This window comes from Cnephaeus nilssonii, assembly GCF_951640355.1.
Source record: "Cnephaeus nilssonii genome assembly, chromosome: X".
NCBI lineage: Eukaryota > Metazoa > Chordata > Mammalia > Chiroptera > Vespertilionidae > Cnephaeus > Cnephaeus nilssonii.
In genome coordinates, this window is record NC_137071.1 from 56,588,798 (window position 1) to 56,603,084 (window position 14,287).

A 14,287-nucleotide genomic window follows, 5' to 3' on the forward strand; every position below is an offset into this window, starting at 1 on the left:
GCTATGAACTTACCTCTCAGGACTGCTTTCATTGTGTCTCAAAGATTTTGGATTGTTGTGTTTTCATTGTTTGTTTCCAGGATGTTTTTTTTTCTTCTTTGATCTCTTTGGTGACCCACTCATTGTTTAATATTATGCTATTCAGCCTTCAATTGTTTGAATTTTTGTGATTGTTTTTACTGTAGTTTATTTCTAATTTTTTGCCATTGTGATCTGAGAAGATGCTTGATATTATTTCAATCTTCTTGAATTTGGAGAGACTTTGCCTGTGTCCTAATATGTGGTCTATCTTTGAAAATGTCCCATGTGCACTCGAGAAGAATGTATATTCTGTAGTTTTGGGGTGGAATGTTCTATAGATGTCAATTAAGTCCATCTGATCTAGTGAGTCATTTAGGATTACTGTTTCTTTGCTATTTTTTTGTCTAGAAGATTTATCCACTGATGTTAATGGGTAATTATACTCTCCTACTATGATTGTATTGCTGTCAATGTCTCCCTTGATATATTCCAGAAGTTTATCTTTTTTAATGTATTTGGGTGCTCCTGCATTGGTTGCATATATGTTTACCAGAGTTATATCCACTTGTTGTATCAAGCCCTTTAGAATTATGAAGTGGCCTTCCTTATCTCTTGTTATGGTCTTCACTTTGAGGTCTATTTTGTCATATGTAAGTATTGCTATCCCAGTTTTTGTTTTTGTTTTGTTTTTTCATTTCCATTTGCCTGACAGATATTTTTCCATCCCTTCACTTTCTGTCTGTGTGAGTCCCTTGTTCAGAGGTGGGTCTCCTGTAGACAGCAAATATATGGGTCATGTTTTCTTATCCATTCAATTACTCAATATCTTTTGATTGGAGCATTTAATCCATTTACATTTAATGTTGTTATTTGTAGGTACTTGTTTGTAGTCATTTCTGTATTTTATGCCTGTATTCCTTCCTGCCTTTCTATTTCTTCTTTTTACAGCATTCTCTTTAGCATTTCTTGCATTGCTGGTTTGGTAGTGATAAACTCCCTTAGCATATTTTGTTTGCAAAGGTCCTGATTTCCCCTTCAATTTTGATTGATAGCCTTGCTGGATAGAGTATTCATGGATTCAGTACTTTGCTTTGGATCACTTTGTATACTTCATTCCATTCTCTTCACACTTGGTGTGTTTCTGTTGAGAAATCATTTGATAATCTGATGGGGGATCATTTGTAGATAATTATCTGTCTCTCTCTTGCAGTCTTTAAGATTCTCTGTCATTAACATTTGCCTTTATAATTATGACATGTCTTGGTGTGGGTCTTTTGGGATTCATCTTACTTGGGACTCTCTATACTTGTGTGGATTTTTTCTTCCCCATATCAGGGAAGTTTTCTGTCTGTCATGATTTCTTCAAATAGATTCTCTAGTCCTTACCACTCTTCTTGTCCTTCTGGCACCGCTATTATACGTATGTTACTATGTTTCATGTTGTCCCAAAGCTCCCTTAGGCTCTCCTCCTGCTTTTCAATTTTTTTCTCCACTTGGTGTTCAGATTGGGCTTGTTTCTCTTCCTTATCTTCTAACTGGAATTCAGTCATCCACTTTTTCTAGTCTGCTGTTGAAATCTTCCATAACGTTTTTGATTGTAGCTATATCACTTTTGATTTCTTCATGATTTTTGCATAGGTTGTTGATTTCCTCCTATATCCAATTTATGAACTATATGAGCATTACTCTGAATTCTTTTTCTGTCATATTGCAAGCCTCTGTTTCACTTATTTAATTTCTTGATGATTTCTCTTTTTCTTTCCTCTGGGACTGTTTCGTTGTATCCCCATTCTAATTATCACCAGAAGGTCCAAACACTGTGTTGCAGGGACCTGAGTCATGTGCAGTGGGAGCATCACATGACCCGAGTGTCACTGAAGAGCTCTGACACCAAGACATGTGGCTGCCTTGGGTCAGTGGGAGCCACGCATGCTGAGAATCAGAGTCACCAGCGTTCAGGTGGGCCTTGTGCGTGCACCTAGAATCAGGGACCCCGCATTAGCCGTGCTGAAAAAAGTCCTCGTGGGTGTGCACCTATAATCAGAGTCCCCTAGCATGCACCAGAAGTCAGAGACCCTGTGTGCATGCTCTGAGAATTGGGTATCAGGGTCTCTGACCCTTGGTGTGGCCTGGCGCCGAGTGTCAGGGTCCCTGTGTGCACGTGTAGCAATAATTGGAGTAATAGGCACTCAGTGTGTGGGCACTGAGAATCATGGATCCTGTGATGCATGATTAGAAACAAAGTCCCCACATGTGCACACTGGAAGTCAAGTCACTGGTGTTCAGTGCTGCCTTTCTCAGAGAATCAGGGTCCCCGGTCTGCTTGGAGGGCTGGCTTGACAGCCCCCCTGTGTCTGCAGGAGGCCCACTCCTGTGCCACAAGAAACAGACTACTGTGTGCACAAGTCCAAAGTCAAAGTTAATTTGCACAGCTGCCCTATGTCGGCAGGAGGCCTGCTTATGCAGAGCAGGACTGACAGGTCTTATGCTGCTGAAACAGGCCGGTAGGCAGGGGGATAGACTACATGACTCACAGAAATCTGTATCCAGGATATCTGGAATCTTGGTGTCCGTGGGTCTGCAGCTGTGGTCACAGGTCTTTGTCCAAAGTGGTTGTAGGGTCCCAGCTTGCGTCTGAGACCAGACTGGGTGGTGGTGAGGCTAGGATCCTAGTCACAAGCAGTCCTGTTCTTCGTGATGGTGTGTTCTCTGTGCCCACACTAGCCGCTCTGGAGTGTCCGCGGTGGCAGTGGCCTTTCACAGTCCAAGACTGCCCGATCTGGCAAGCCCCTGGAAGACCCACAGGATCTAACTGTCCCTAGCTCTCTCTCTCTCTCTCTCTCTCTCTCTCTCTCTCTCTCTCTCTCACACACACACACACACACACACACACACACACACACACACCACATATGTACACACACTCCTCTATCACTCCCTCACTCTCTCACACATTCTCCCTCCCTGCCTTCTTGCCAATTGCCATTCTGCCGGTCACTTTTTATGAACTTTTTTTTTTAAATATATGCCCTCATTCCTCCTTTTGACCTACATCATTCAGGTTTAAAGGATTGAAACAAAAAATACATAAAATGTGGATTTTTTTCTAGCCTGCAGATTTTACATCAAAAGAGAGAGTGTGTATAGAAGATTCAGATATAAAAAGAAAGAATACTGACTGTACATAGAAAGGAGTCAGAAAACATTAAGTAGTATCTTGGGGATCAAGTAAATAGTTTTTTAATTTAATTTGCAAAGCCGTTTGAACAAATACAATAGCAGAATATTTGGGGGGTGGAAGGTAGTCTCTAATTTTCATAAGAATAGTTACCTATGTGGGCATAAAAATCTATAATACTCAACAAATATAGAATGACCCTGAAAATCATCATCTTTTCTCTGTATCTATGAGTCTGTTTCTATTTTGTTTATTCATTTTTTTTAATTTTTAGATTTCACATATATGTGAGATTATATGGCATTTGTCTTTGTCTTCTCTGACTGACTTATTTCACTTAGTATAATACCATATAGGTTCACCCATATCGTTGCAACTAATAAGATTTCATTCTGTTTTATAGCCCAGGGGCCTGGAAGAAAAAGGTGATAGGATTAAGCATTACCAATTGGTAGTTACAAAATAGCCAGGTGGATGTAAAGTACTGCATAGGAAATATAGTTAATGATATTTTAATATATTTTATTGATTTTTTACAGAGAGGAAGAGAGAGGGATAGAGAGTTAGAAACATCGATGAGAGAGAAACATCTATCAGCTGCCTCTTGCACACCCCCTACTGGGGATGTGCCCGCAACCAAGGTACATGCCCTTGACCGGAATCGAAACTGGGACCTTTGAGTCCACAGGCCAACACTCTATCCACTGAGCCAAACCGGTTTCGGCTAGTTAATGATATTTTAACACTCTATATGGTGTCATCTGGGTCCTAGAGTTATCAGAGGGATCACTTCTTAAGTTATATAAGTGTATTACCACTTTGCTGTACACCTACAACTAATATAAAATTAGATTTCAAGTGTCGGTGAAAAATAAAAATTAAAAAGAATGAGCCTGGAGAAAACTATTCAGTCTGAAAGCAGTGGGATTTTTCCCAAAACATTTCTTGGCAGTTCTGCTCCTGCCTTTTCTGTTCTCACATATAGTCAATCCTTGAGACTCAGACCCTGATTTATGAAATTAGAATGATTTGACCACTTATTTATTAATTTATTTTATTTTTTAAAATTTATTGATTAAGGTATTACATATGTGTTCTTATTCCTCCATTATCCCCCATCCCTCCCCCATTCATGCCCTCGCCCCCCTGTTGTCTGTGTCCATTTCTTAGGCTTATATGAATGCATACAAGTCCTTTGGTTGATCTCTTCCCCTTACCGCCAACCTCCCCTACATTCCCTCTAAGGTTTGACGGTCTGATGGATGGTACTCTGTCTCTGGATCTGTTTTTGTTCATCAGTTTATGTTGTTCATTATATTCGAAAATGAGTGCAATCATGTGATATTTATCTTTTTCTGACTGGCTTATATCACTTAGCATAATGCTCTCCAGTTCCATCCATGCTGTTGCAAATGGTAAGAACTCATTTTTACCACAGGGTAGTATTCCATTGTATAGATGTACCAGAGTTTTTTAATCCACTCATCTGCAGATGGGCACTTAGGCTGTTTCCAAATCTTAGCTATGGAGAATTGTGCTGCTGTGAACATACGGGTGCATATATCCTTTCTAATTGGTGTTTCTGGTTTCTTGGGATATATTCCTAGAAGTAGGAACACTGGGTCAAATGGGAGTTCCACTATTAGTTTTTTGAAGAAACGCCATACTGTTCTCCACAGTGGCTGCACCAGTCTGCATTCCGATCAGCACTGTACGAGAGTTCCTTTCTCTCCACAACCTTGCCAGCACTTGTCTTTTGTTGATTTGTTGAGGATAGCCATTCTGACAGGTGTGAGATGAAACCACATTGTCGTTTTTATTTGCATCTCTCAGATGATTAGTGACTTTGAGCATGTTTTCATATGTCTCTTGGACTTCCTTCTGTCTTCTTTTGAAAAGTATCTATTTAGGTCGGTTGCTCATTTTTGTACTGGATCATTTATCCTCCTTTTATTAAGTTGTATGAGTTCCCTGTAAATGTTGGATATTAAACCCATATTGGTGATAACATTGGCAAATATGCTCTCCCATGCAGTGGGTTTTCTTGTTGTATTGTTGATGGTTTCTTTTGCTGTGCGAAAGCTTTTTATTTTGATGTAGCCCCATTTGTTTACTTTCTCTTTAGTTTCCATTGCCCTAGGAGCAGTTTCAGTGAAGAAATTGCTTCGGAATAAGAATGAGATTTCACTGCCTTTGGATTCCTCTGGTATTTTTATGGTTTCCCATCTTATGTTGGGAAAGTCTTTTATCCATATTGAGTTTATTTTTGTGTACGGTGTAAGTTGGTGGTATAGTTTCATTTTTTTTGCATGTATCTGTCCAATTTTCCCAACACCATTTATTGAAGAGACTGTCTTGATTCCACTGTATGCTCTTGCCTCCTTTTGGAATATTAATTGAGCATAGTGGTTGGGGTCAATTTATGGTTTCACTATTCTATTCCATTGATCTATATGTCTATTCTTGTGCCAGTACCAGGCTGTTTTGAGAACAATGGCTTTGTAATACAGCTTGATATCTGGTATTAAGATCCCACCTACTTTGTTCTTCTTTGTCAGGATTGCTGCAGCTATTGGGGGCCTTTTTTTATTCCAGATGTATTTTTGGAAAGTTAGTTCTAGGTCTGGGAAATGTGTCATTGGTGTTTTAATGGGATTGCATTGAATCTATAGATTGCTTTGGGTAGTATGGACATTTTGATGATGTTGATTCTACCAATCCATGAACACGGTATGTTCTTCCATTTGTTTTTGTCTTCCTCTATCTCTTTTTTCAGTAAAAGACTTATACACAGAAAACTAAAGGACACTGAAAAATGAGATAAAGGAAGACTTAAACAGATTGAAGAACATAACGTGTTCATGGATTGGTAGAATCAACATCATTAAAATGTCCATACTATCCAAAGCAATATGTAGGTTCAATGCAATCCTCATTAAAATACTTAACATCACATTTCACAGACATAGAACACTCTCCAAAAATTCATCTGGAATAAAAAAAGATCCTGAATAACCACAGCCATCCTGAGAAAGAAAAACGTAGTTGGAAAGACCACAATACCAAATATCAAGCTATATTAAAAAGCCACTGTTTTCAAAACTGCCTGGTACTGGCATAAGAGCAGACATATAGACTAATGGAACAGAACAGAGAACCCAGAAATCGACCCAAGCTATTATGCTCAATTAATATTTGGCAAAGGAGGCAAGAGCATACAATGGAGTCAAGATAGTCTCTTCAATAAATGGTGTTGGGAAAATTGGACAGATACATGTGAAAAAATGAAACTGGACCACCAACTTACACCATACAAAACATAAACTCAAAATGGATAAAGTACTTAAACATAAGACGGGAAACCATAAATATCTTAGAAGAATCAATAGGCAGCAAAATGTCAGACATATGTCGTAGCAATATCTTTAGTGATACACCTTCTTAGGCAATGGAAACTAAGGAGAAAATAAACAAATGGGACTACATCAAAATAAAATGCTTCTGCACAGCAAATGAAACAATCAACAAAACAACAAGAAAGCCCACTGTATGGGAGAACATGGCAATGTTATATCCAATAAAGGTCTAATCTCCAAAATTATTAGCAAACTCATACATCTTAACAAAAGGAAGATAAACAACCCAATCAAAAAAATGGGCAAAGGACATACAGAGACACTTTCCTAAAGTGAACCTTCAAAAGGTCAAGAGACATATAAAAACATGCCCAATTTCACTAAATCAAAAAAGCAATGAGATACCATCTCGCGCCTGTTATGGCTGTCATCAACAAATCAACAAACAAGTGCTGGTGAGGATATGGAGAAAAAGGAACCCTGGCACATTGCTGGTGGGAATTCAGACTGGTGCAGCCACTGTGAAAAACAGTATGGAGTTTCCTCAAAAATAAAAAATGGAACTCCCATTTGACCCAGTGTTCCCACTTCTAGGAATATATCCCAAGAGGTCATATATGGATATATTCACCCCTATGTTCATAGCAGCACAATTAATAATAGCTATGATTTGGAAACAGTCTAAGTGCCCATCAGCAGATGAGTGGATTAAAAAACTGTGGTACACCTACACAATGGAATACTATGCTGCTGTAAAAAAGAAATAACTTACCATTTGCTTCAGAATACTAGTAGATCGACATGGAGAGCATTATGCTAAGCAAAATAAGCCAGTCAGAGAAAGGTAAGTATCATATGATCTCACTCATTCGTGGAATATAATGAAAAACATAAACTAATGAACAAAAATAGAACCAGAGTAAGAAGCATTGAACAGAGACCATCAAGCCTCAGAGCAAAGGCAGGGCTGGTTGGGGGTAGGGGATAAGAGATCAACCAAAGGGCTTATATGTATGTATATAAGCATAACCACAGACACTAGTGGGGTGAGAGAATGTGCTGGGGGTGGGAGTGGCCAGGGAGAGGTCAATGGGGGAAAAGGAGATATATGTAATACTTAATCAATAAAGAATTATAAAAAAGAAACAAAGTGTTACAGATATCAATGTCTTATCTATTTTGTATGGAGGAAATAACAATAAATAATGAATAAGAATAAAAAGTTAAAAAAATTAAAATGGAATTCTCATTTGGCCCAGTGATCCCACTTCTAGGAATATATCCTAAGCATTAATTATTTTTTTAATTTAATTTTTTTATTGTTTTAAGTATCCTCCGGCTGCTGGCACAGGCTTCCCTCTGGCACCTGGGACTCGGGCTTCCCTCCGGCTGCTGCAGGCACCCGGGACCCGGGCTTCCCTTGCAGCCCCATCTTCTTCCGGAAGGTCTTCTGGAATGACCTCTGGTCTAATTAGCATATTACGCTTTTGTTATTATAGATGTTTTTCTATCTTACATGACACACTAAAGTTAACTTAAATTCACAATAATTTTCAAATGTGGACAGCCACCTTTGGACAAGAGATGTAGTTTGGCCTCAATCAATATAATTTGTCCAAATACATAGTTCTAATTAAATATAGGCAAATATTTATTAAGCATCTACTTAATGCTAATAGATACTGTGCTAGGTATGTATTTATATGATCTTCAAATAATCTTCAAAACATTTCAAAAATTTTAGGTATTATTGTCTTCACATTACAGATAAGGAAACTCTTATTCAGAGACATTGAAAGAAATTCCCAGTACAACTCAACTAGTAAAAGGAGACTTGGTTCAAATTTTTCTGACATATAGTCCTTAAAAGTATTTTCAAAAGATTTACAAAAATAACTGCTATTTAGGCCTTCCTCTGACCATGTCAATAGTGCTGCAGATTTTTTATTTCAATTTTAATCATAGTATAAGCTTTCGCTTCTCTATATAATCTTACTAATTCTCTAAATTACTACCAGTTCTCTCCATTATGTTATACTTTGATCTCTCTAAAAGAGGGAGATAATAAATATATTCTTACTCTTTGAGAGAGCATGGAAGATCCTGGAGAATATTATGCTAAGTGAAATAAGCAGTCAGAGATAGATAAGCATTACATGATCTTACTTATATAAGGAATCTAATGAACAAAATAAACTAATGAACAAAAAAAGATCAAGAGGAAAGGGGGGGTGAGAGATTAACCAATGGACTTATATGCATATATGCATAGCCCATGGACAGACAATAGTGTGGAGAAGGCCTTCGGAGGGGATAGGAGCAGGGTGGAGGGAGAAAAAAGAGGTGGAAAAAATGGGACATCTATAATACTTTCAACAATAAAGATAAATTTTTAAAATTGACAAAAAACTATATTCTTTAAGCTCACAGAAGGAATATGAAAAGAAAGTGAGGTCACCTAACAAGAGATGGAAGTTTGTGGTGCACATTCCAAATTTAAAAATTTTCTAAAAATCGTGGAAAATGAGTTCACAGAACTATCAATTATAACATCTTATTGAGAATAGATATCAATATAAGTAAAAGGAAAGAGAACATATGGTGACTAGTCAGGAAAAAGAGATGAGAATTTATAGGAAAATTGAACTAAGAAAATTAGATTATGAGGATAAACTCTCAAATGGCCTTTTGTGAATCTTTCTATGTATCTATTAATGTAATGCACCTGGTATATAGCTCTGTCTAATTACCAGGAGAGGACCCTTGGGATTCTTGGACTTGTGTCACATTCTGATAAGTGATTACAGCATGAAGTAGGCAGGATAAGGGGTATCAGTTGCCAAAGTCTCTTTTATAGGTTAACTAGAGGCCTGGTGCATGAAATTTGTGCATTGTGTTTGGGGGGATGCCCCTCAGCCCAGGCTGCACCCTCACCAATCTGGGACATCCCTCTCACAATCCAGGACTGCTGGCTCCCAACCACTCGCCTGCCTGCCTAATTGCCCCTAACCTCTTCTGCCTGCCAGCCTGATTACCCCCTAACCACACCTCTGCCAGCCTGATTGACACCTAACTCCTCCCCTGCTGGCCCGATTGCCCCTAACTGCCCTCCCCTGCCAGCCTGGTCGCCCCAACAGCCCTCCCCTGCTGGCCATCTTGTGACAGCCATCTTGTGTCCACATGGGGGTGACCATCCATCTTGTGTGTTGGAGTGACAGTCAATTTGCATATTACCTCTTTATTATATAGGATATAGAAATGAGGAGGAGTCTGTGCTTTGAGGAAGAAAGAGGTGATTTACACATGTTTTTCAATGAGAAACATTTTAGCATCTACTGCTGGCCTGAACAGTTATGGCTATAACTTACTCTCTCAGAAACTGAAGACATCTGAATATCCTTCAGAGTGCCTAGAAATGGAATAGTGCATGAAAATTATAGCTCAGTGTTGGGAGTATTTTACTGAAGAAAAATTGGATGAGATCAATTTGATGTCATTACAAATAAAAGACAACTGTGAAAATACCAACCAGGCCAAAAATAAAACATTGGCAACCCCATAGAATCTCTCTTTATCCCTGCCTTGTCATCAACACTCCTTCCTTCCCTCTAAGATAAATATTATGCTTACTTATATAGTAATCACATCCTTGTTGTTGTTTCCTTATAGTTTTGCAATCTAAGCATGCACTTCTAAGTGTAATAGTTTAGTTTCAGATTGACTGTTGCTTGAAATTTATATGAATGCATTCAATCATGCAGAAAATGTTCTCTTTTTTGCCTTTGTTCTATTTTATTTATTCACTTATTTTTTTAACCCAATCTTACAATCTTTTTTAATATATGTACTAGTATACTAGTATATATATCATTTATTTACATCACCATTTATCTCTTCTATATCCTCTTCCACCTCCTCCCACAGCCCTTACCCCTGCAAATCACCACACTGTGGCCTGTCCCCATGAGTTCTTTCTCTTATTTTTTCTATTTGCTCAATCCCTCCACCCTCCACCAGCTACCCCTCCCAAAGCTGTCAACCTGCTCTCTATCTATGAGTATCTATTTTGCTTATTAGTTCAGTTTGCTCATTAGATTTCCTATATATCCTTTGCGATCAAACTTTTATTTAAAATTAAGCTTTTAAGATTTAAGCATGCTATTACATTAACTATTTAATTATTTCATTTAGTAATATACCACAATTTGTTTATTCCTACTATTGATGATGGTCTTTTGTTTGGTCATTTCCAGTTTAGACATTATTAAGGATAATAATGTTTTCAATAAAATACTACGCTGCAGTTAAAAAAAAGAAGGAATTCTGACCATTTGCAACAGCATGGATGGAACTGGAGAGCATTATGCTAAGCCAGTCAGAGAAAGATAAATATCACATGATCTCACTCATTTTTGGAAATAATTAACAACATAAACTGATGATCAAAAACAGATCCAGAGACAGAGAAGCATGGATCAGACCATTAAAGCTCAGAGGGAAGGTAGGGGACAGTGGGGGTGAGGGGGAGAGATCAACCAAAGGACTTGTATGCATGCATATAAGCCTAACCAATGAACACAGACACCAAGGGGGTGAGGGCATGAGTGGGGGGTGGAAGGGAAATGTGGAATAAGGACACATATGTACTAGTAATACCTTAATCAATCAATAAATAAATAAATAAAGGATAATAGTGTTTTGAACATTTTTGTACATTCTTCTTGTTATATACATTTCAATTGGATATATATCTACAGTGGAATTTCTAGCACATGGGAAAGAAAATTTCACCATTTCCCAAACAATTTTACCTATTCACAATCACATATCTTCCCCAAATTTTAGTCATTGAAGTGTATGTGTTTTAGTATCTCATTGTCATTTAAATGAGCCCTCTTATTGGCTATTAGTAATGTAGAGCATATTTTCATTGTCAACTTACATATTACAATGGTTAATTTAAATGTCAATTTTAATAGGTCACAATACTCAGATAATGTTCAAACATTATTCTAGAAGTTTCTGTGAAAGTATTTTTTCAGCTAAGATTACCATCTATATCAGTAGACTTTGAGTAAAGAAGCTTACGCATCCAATCACTTCAAACATTAATAAAGGTACGTTGACTTACCAGAAGAGAGAGAAAACTTTTGCAACAGACTGCCTTTAAACTTCAACTGCAGCATTCACACTTCCCTGGGTCTCCAGCCTGCTATCTTACCTGGCAAATTTTGGATTTGTCAGCCTCTACAATTATGTGAGCCAATTACATTTTTTTTTATGTGAGCCAATTTCTTTAAAAAAAAAAAATCTATCTAGCCCTAGCCGGTTTGGATTAGTGGATAGAGCATTGGCCTGCAGCCTGAAGGGTCTCAGGTTCAATTCTGGCCAAGGGCACATGCCCTGGTTGTGGACTCAATCCCCAATAAGGGGCGTGCAGGAGGCAGGCGATCAATGATTCTCTCTCATCATTGATGTTTCTGTCTCTCTATCCCTCTCCCTTCCTCTCTGAAATCAACAAAGAAATATACATTTTTAAAAAATCTATCTATCTACACACAATATATACATCTATTCTATTGGTCTATTTCTCTGGAGATCCCTGAGCAGTGCCAACAGTTTCTTTAAAAAATATCTGTTCTAGGTATTTACATTATTACTATTGAGCTATCTATAGTTTTGTAATTGTAAACAATTAAAATTGCTTTTCACAACATTTTTTAAAATAAATTTTATTTCAGTCACTGTCTAGATTCAATATTATTTTGTATTAGTTTAGGTGTACAGCACAGTGGTTAGACAATAATATACTTTACAAAGTGCCCCACCCTGATATTTCCAGTATGCAACTGGCACCATATACATTTATTACAATACTAGAGGCCCGGTGCATGAAATTTGTGCACGGCAGGGGGTTGTCCCTCAGCCAAGCCTGTACCCTCTCCAATATGGGACCCCTCGAGGGATGTCCGACTGCCTGTTTAGGCCTGATCCTGGTGGGCAGTCGGATCCCTAAACAGGCAGTCAGACATCCCTCTCACAATCCAGGACTGCTGGCTCCCAACTGCTTGCCTGCCTGCCTTCCTGATTGCCCCTAACCGCTTCTGCCTGCCAGCCTGATCACCCCCTAACCACTCCGCTGCCAGCCTGGTTGATGCTTAACTGCTCCCCTGCCAGCCTGTTTGCCCCCAACTTCCCTCCTCTGCCAGCCTGGTCACCCCTAACTGCCCTCTCCTGCAGGGTTGATCACCTCCAACTGCCCTCCCTTGCAAGCCTGGTCCCTCTCAACTGCCCTCCCTTGCAGGCCGGGTGCCTCCCAACTGCCCTCTCCTCTCTCCTGCTGGCCATCTTGTGGTGGCCATCTTGTGTCCACATGGGGGCAGGATCTTTGACCACATGGGGGCAGCTATATTGTGTGTTGCAGTGATGATCAATCTGCATATTACTCTTTTATTAGATAGGATAGAGGCCTGGTACAGGGGTGGGGGCCAGCTGGTTTGCCCTGAAGGGCGTCCCGGATCAGGTGGGGGTTCCCTTGGGGCATGGGGTGGCCTGAGCGAGGGGCCTGTGGTGGTTTGCAGGCCAGCCACGCCCCCTGGCAACCCAAGTGGAGGCCCTGGTATCTGGAATTTATTTTCCTTCTACAATTGAAACTTTGTAGCCTGGAGCGGGCCAAGCCTAGGGCTCCCTCTGAGGCCGGCAGCCATTTGTGTTGGGGGTATAATTGAAACTTTGTTGCCTTAAGCGGGTGGGCCTGGCCAGGGTGTGCGGAAAGCTTTGCTTCCCCTGTTGCCAGCGGCAACCCTGGCCTGCTCTCTCAAGCTCCATTCTGCCGCCATTTGTTTGAATTTGTTTACCTTCTATAATTGAAACTTTGTAGCTTGAGTGGAGGCTTAGGCCTGGCCAGGGCAGGCAGAAAGCTTGGCTTCCTCTGTTACCTAGGAAACCTTGCTCTCTGTGGCTGTAGCCATCTTGGTTTGGGTTAATTTGCATGCTCGCTCTGATTGGATGGTGGGCGTGGCTTGTGGGTGTGTCGGAGGTATGGTCAATTTGCATATTTGTCTATTATTAGATAGGATTATCAACTATATTTCTTATGCAGTACTTTACATCCCCATGACTATTTTATAACTACTAATCTGTACTTCTTGATCCAATCATCCTTTTCACTCAGTACCACAACCCTATGCTCCTCTGACAAACATCAGTATGCTTTCAGTAACTATGAGTCTATTTCTGTTTTGTTTGTTCATTTATATTGTACCTTAGATTTCACATATAAGTGAAATCATATGGTATTTGTCTGCAGCTGACTAACTTACTGCACATAGCATAATTCCCTCTAGGACTGTCCATACTATCACAAATAGTAAGGTTTTGTTCCTTTTTATGTCTAAGTAATATTCTATTACATATATATATATATATATATATATATATATATATATATATACACACACACACACACATACACACACACACACACACACTAGAGGCCCGGTGTCCCTCAGCCCAGCCTGCACCCTCTCCAATCTGGGACCCCTTGAGGGATGTCCGGCTGCCCATTTAGGCCCAACCCCAGTAGGATCAGGCCTAAATGGGCAGCCGGACATCCCTCTCACAATCCAGGACTGCTGGCTCCCAACTGCTCGCCTGCCTGCTTTCCTGATTGCCCCTAACCACTTCTGCCTGCCATCCTGATCACCCCCTAATCACTCCCCTGCCAGCCTGA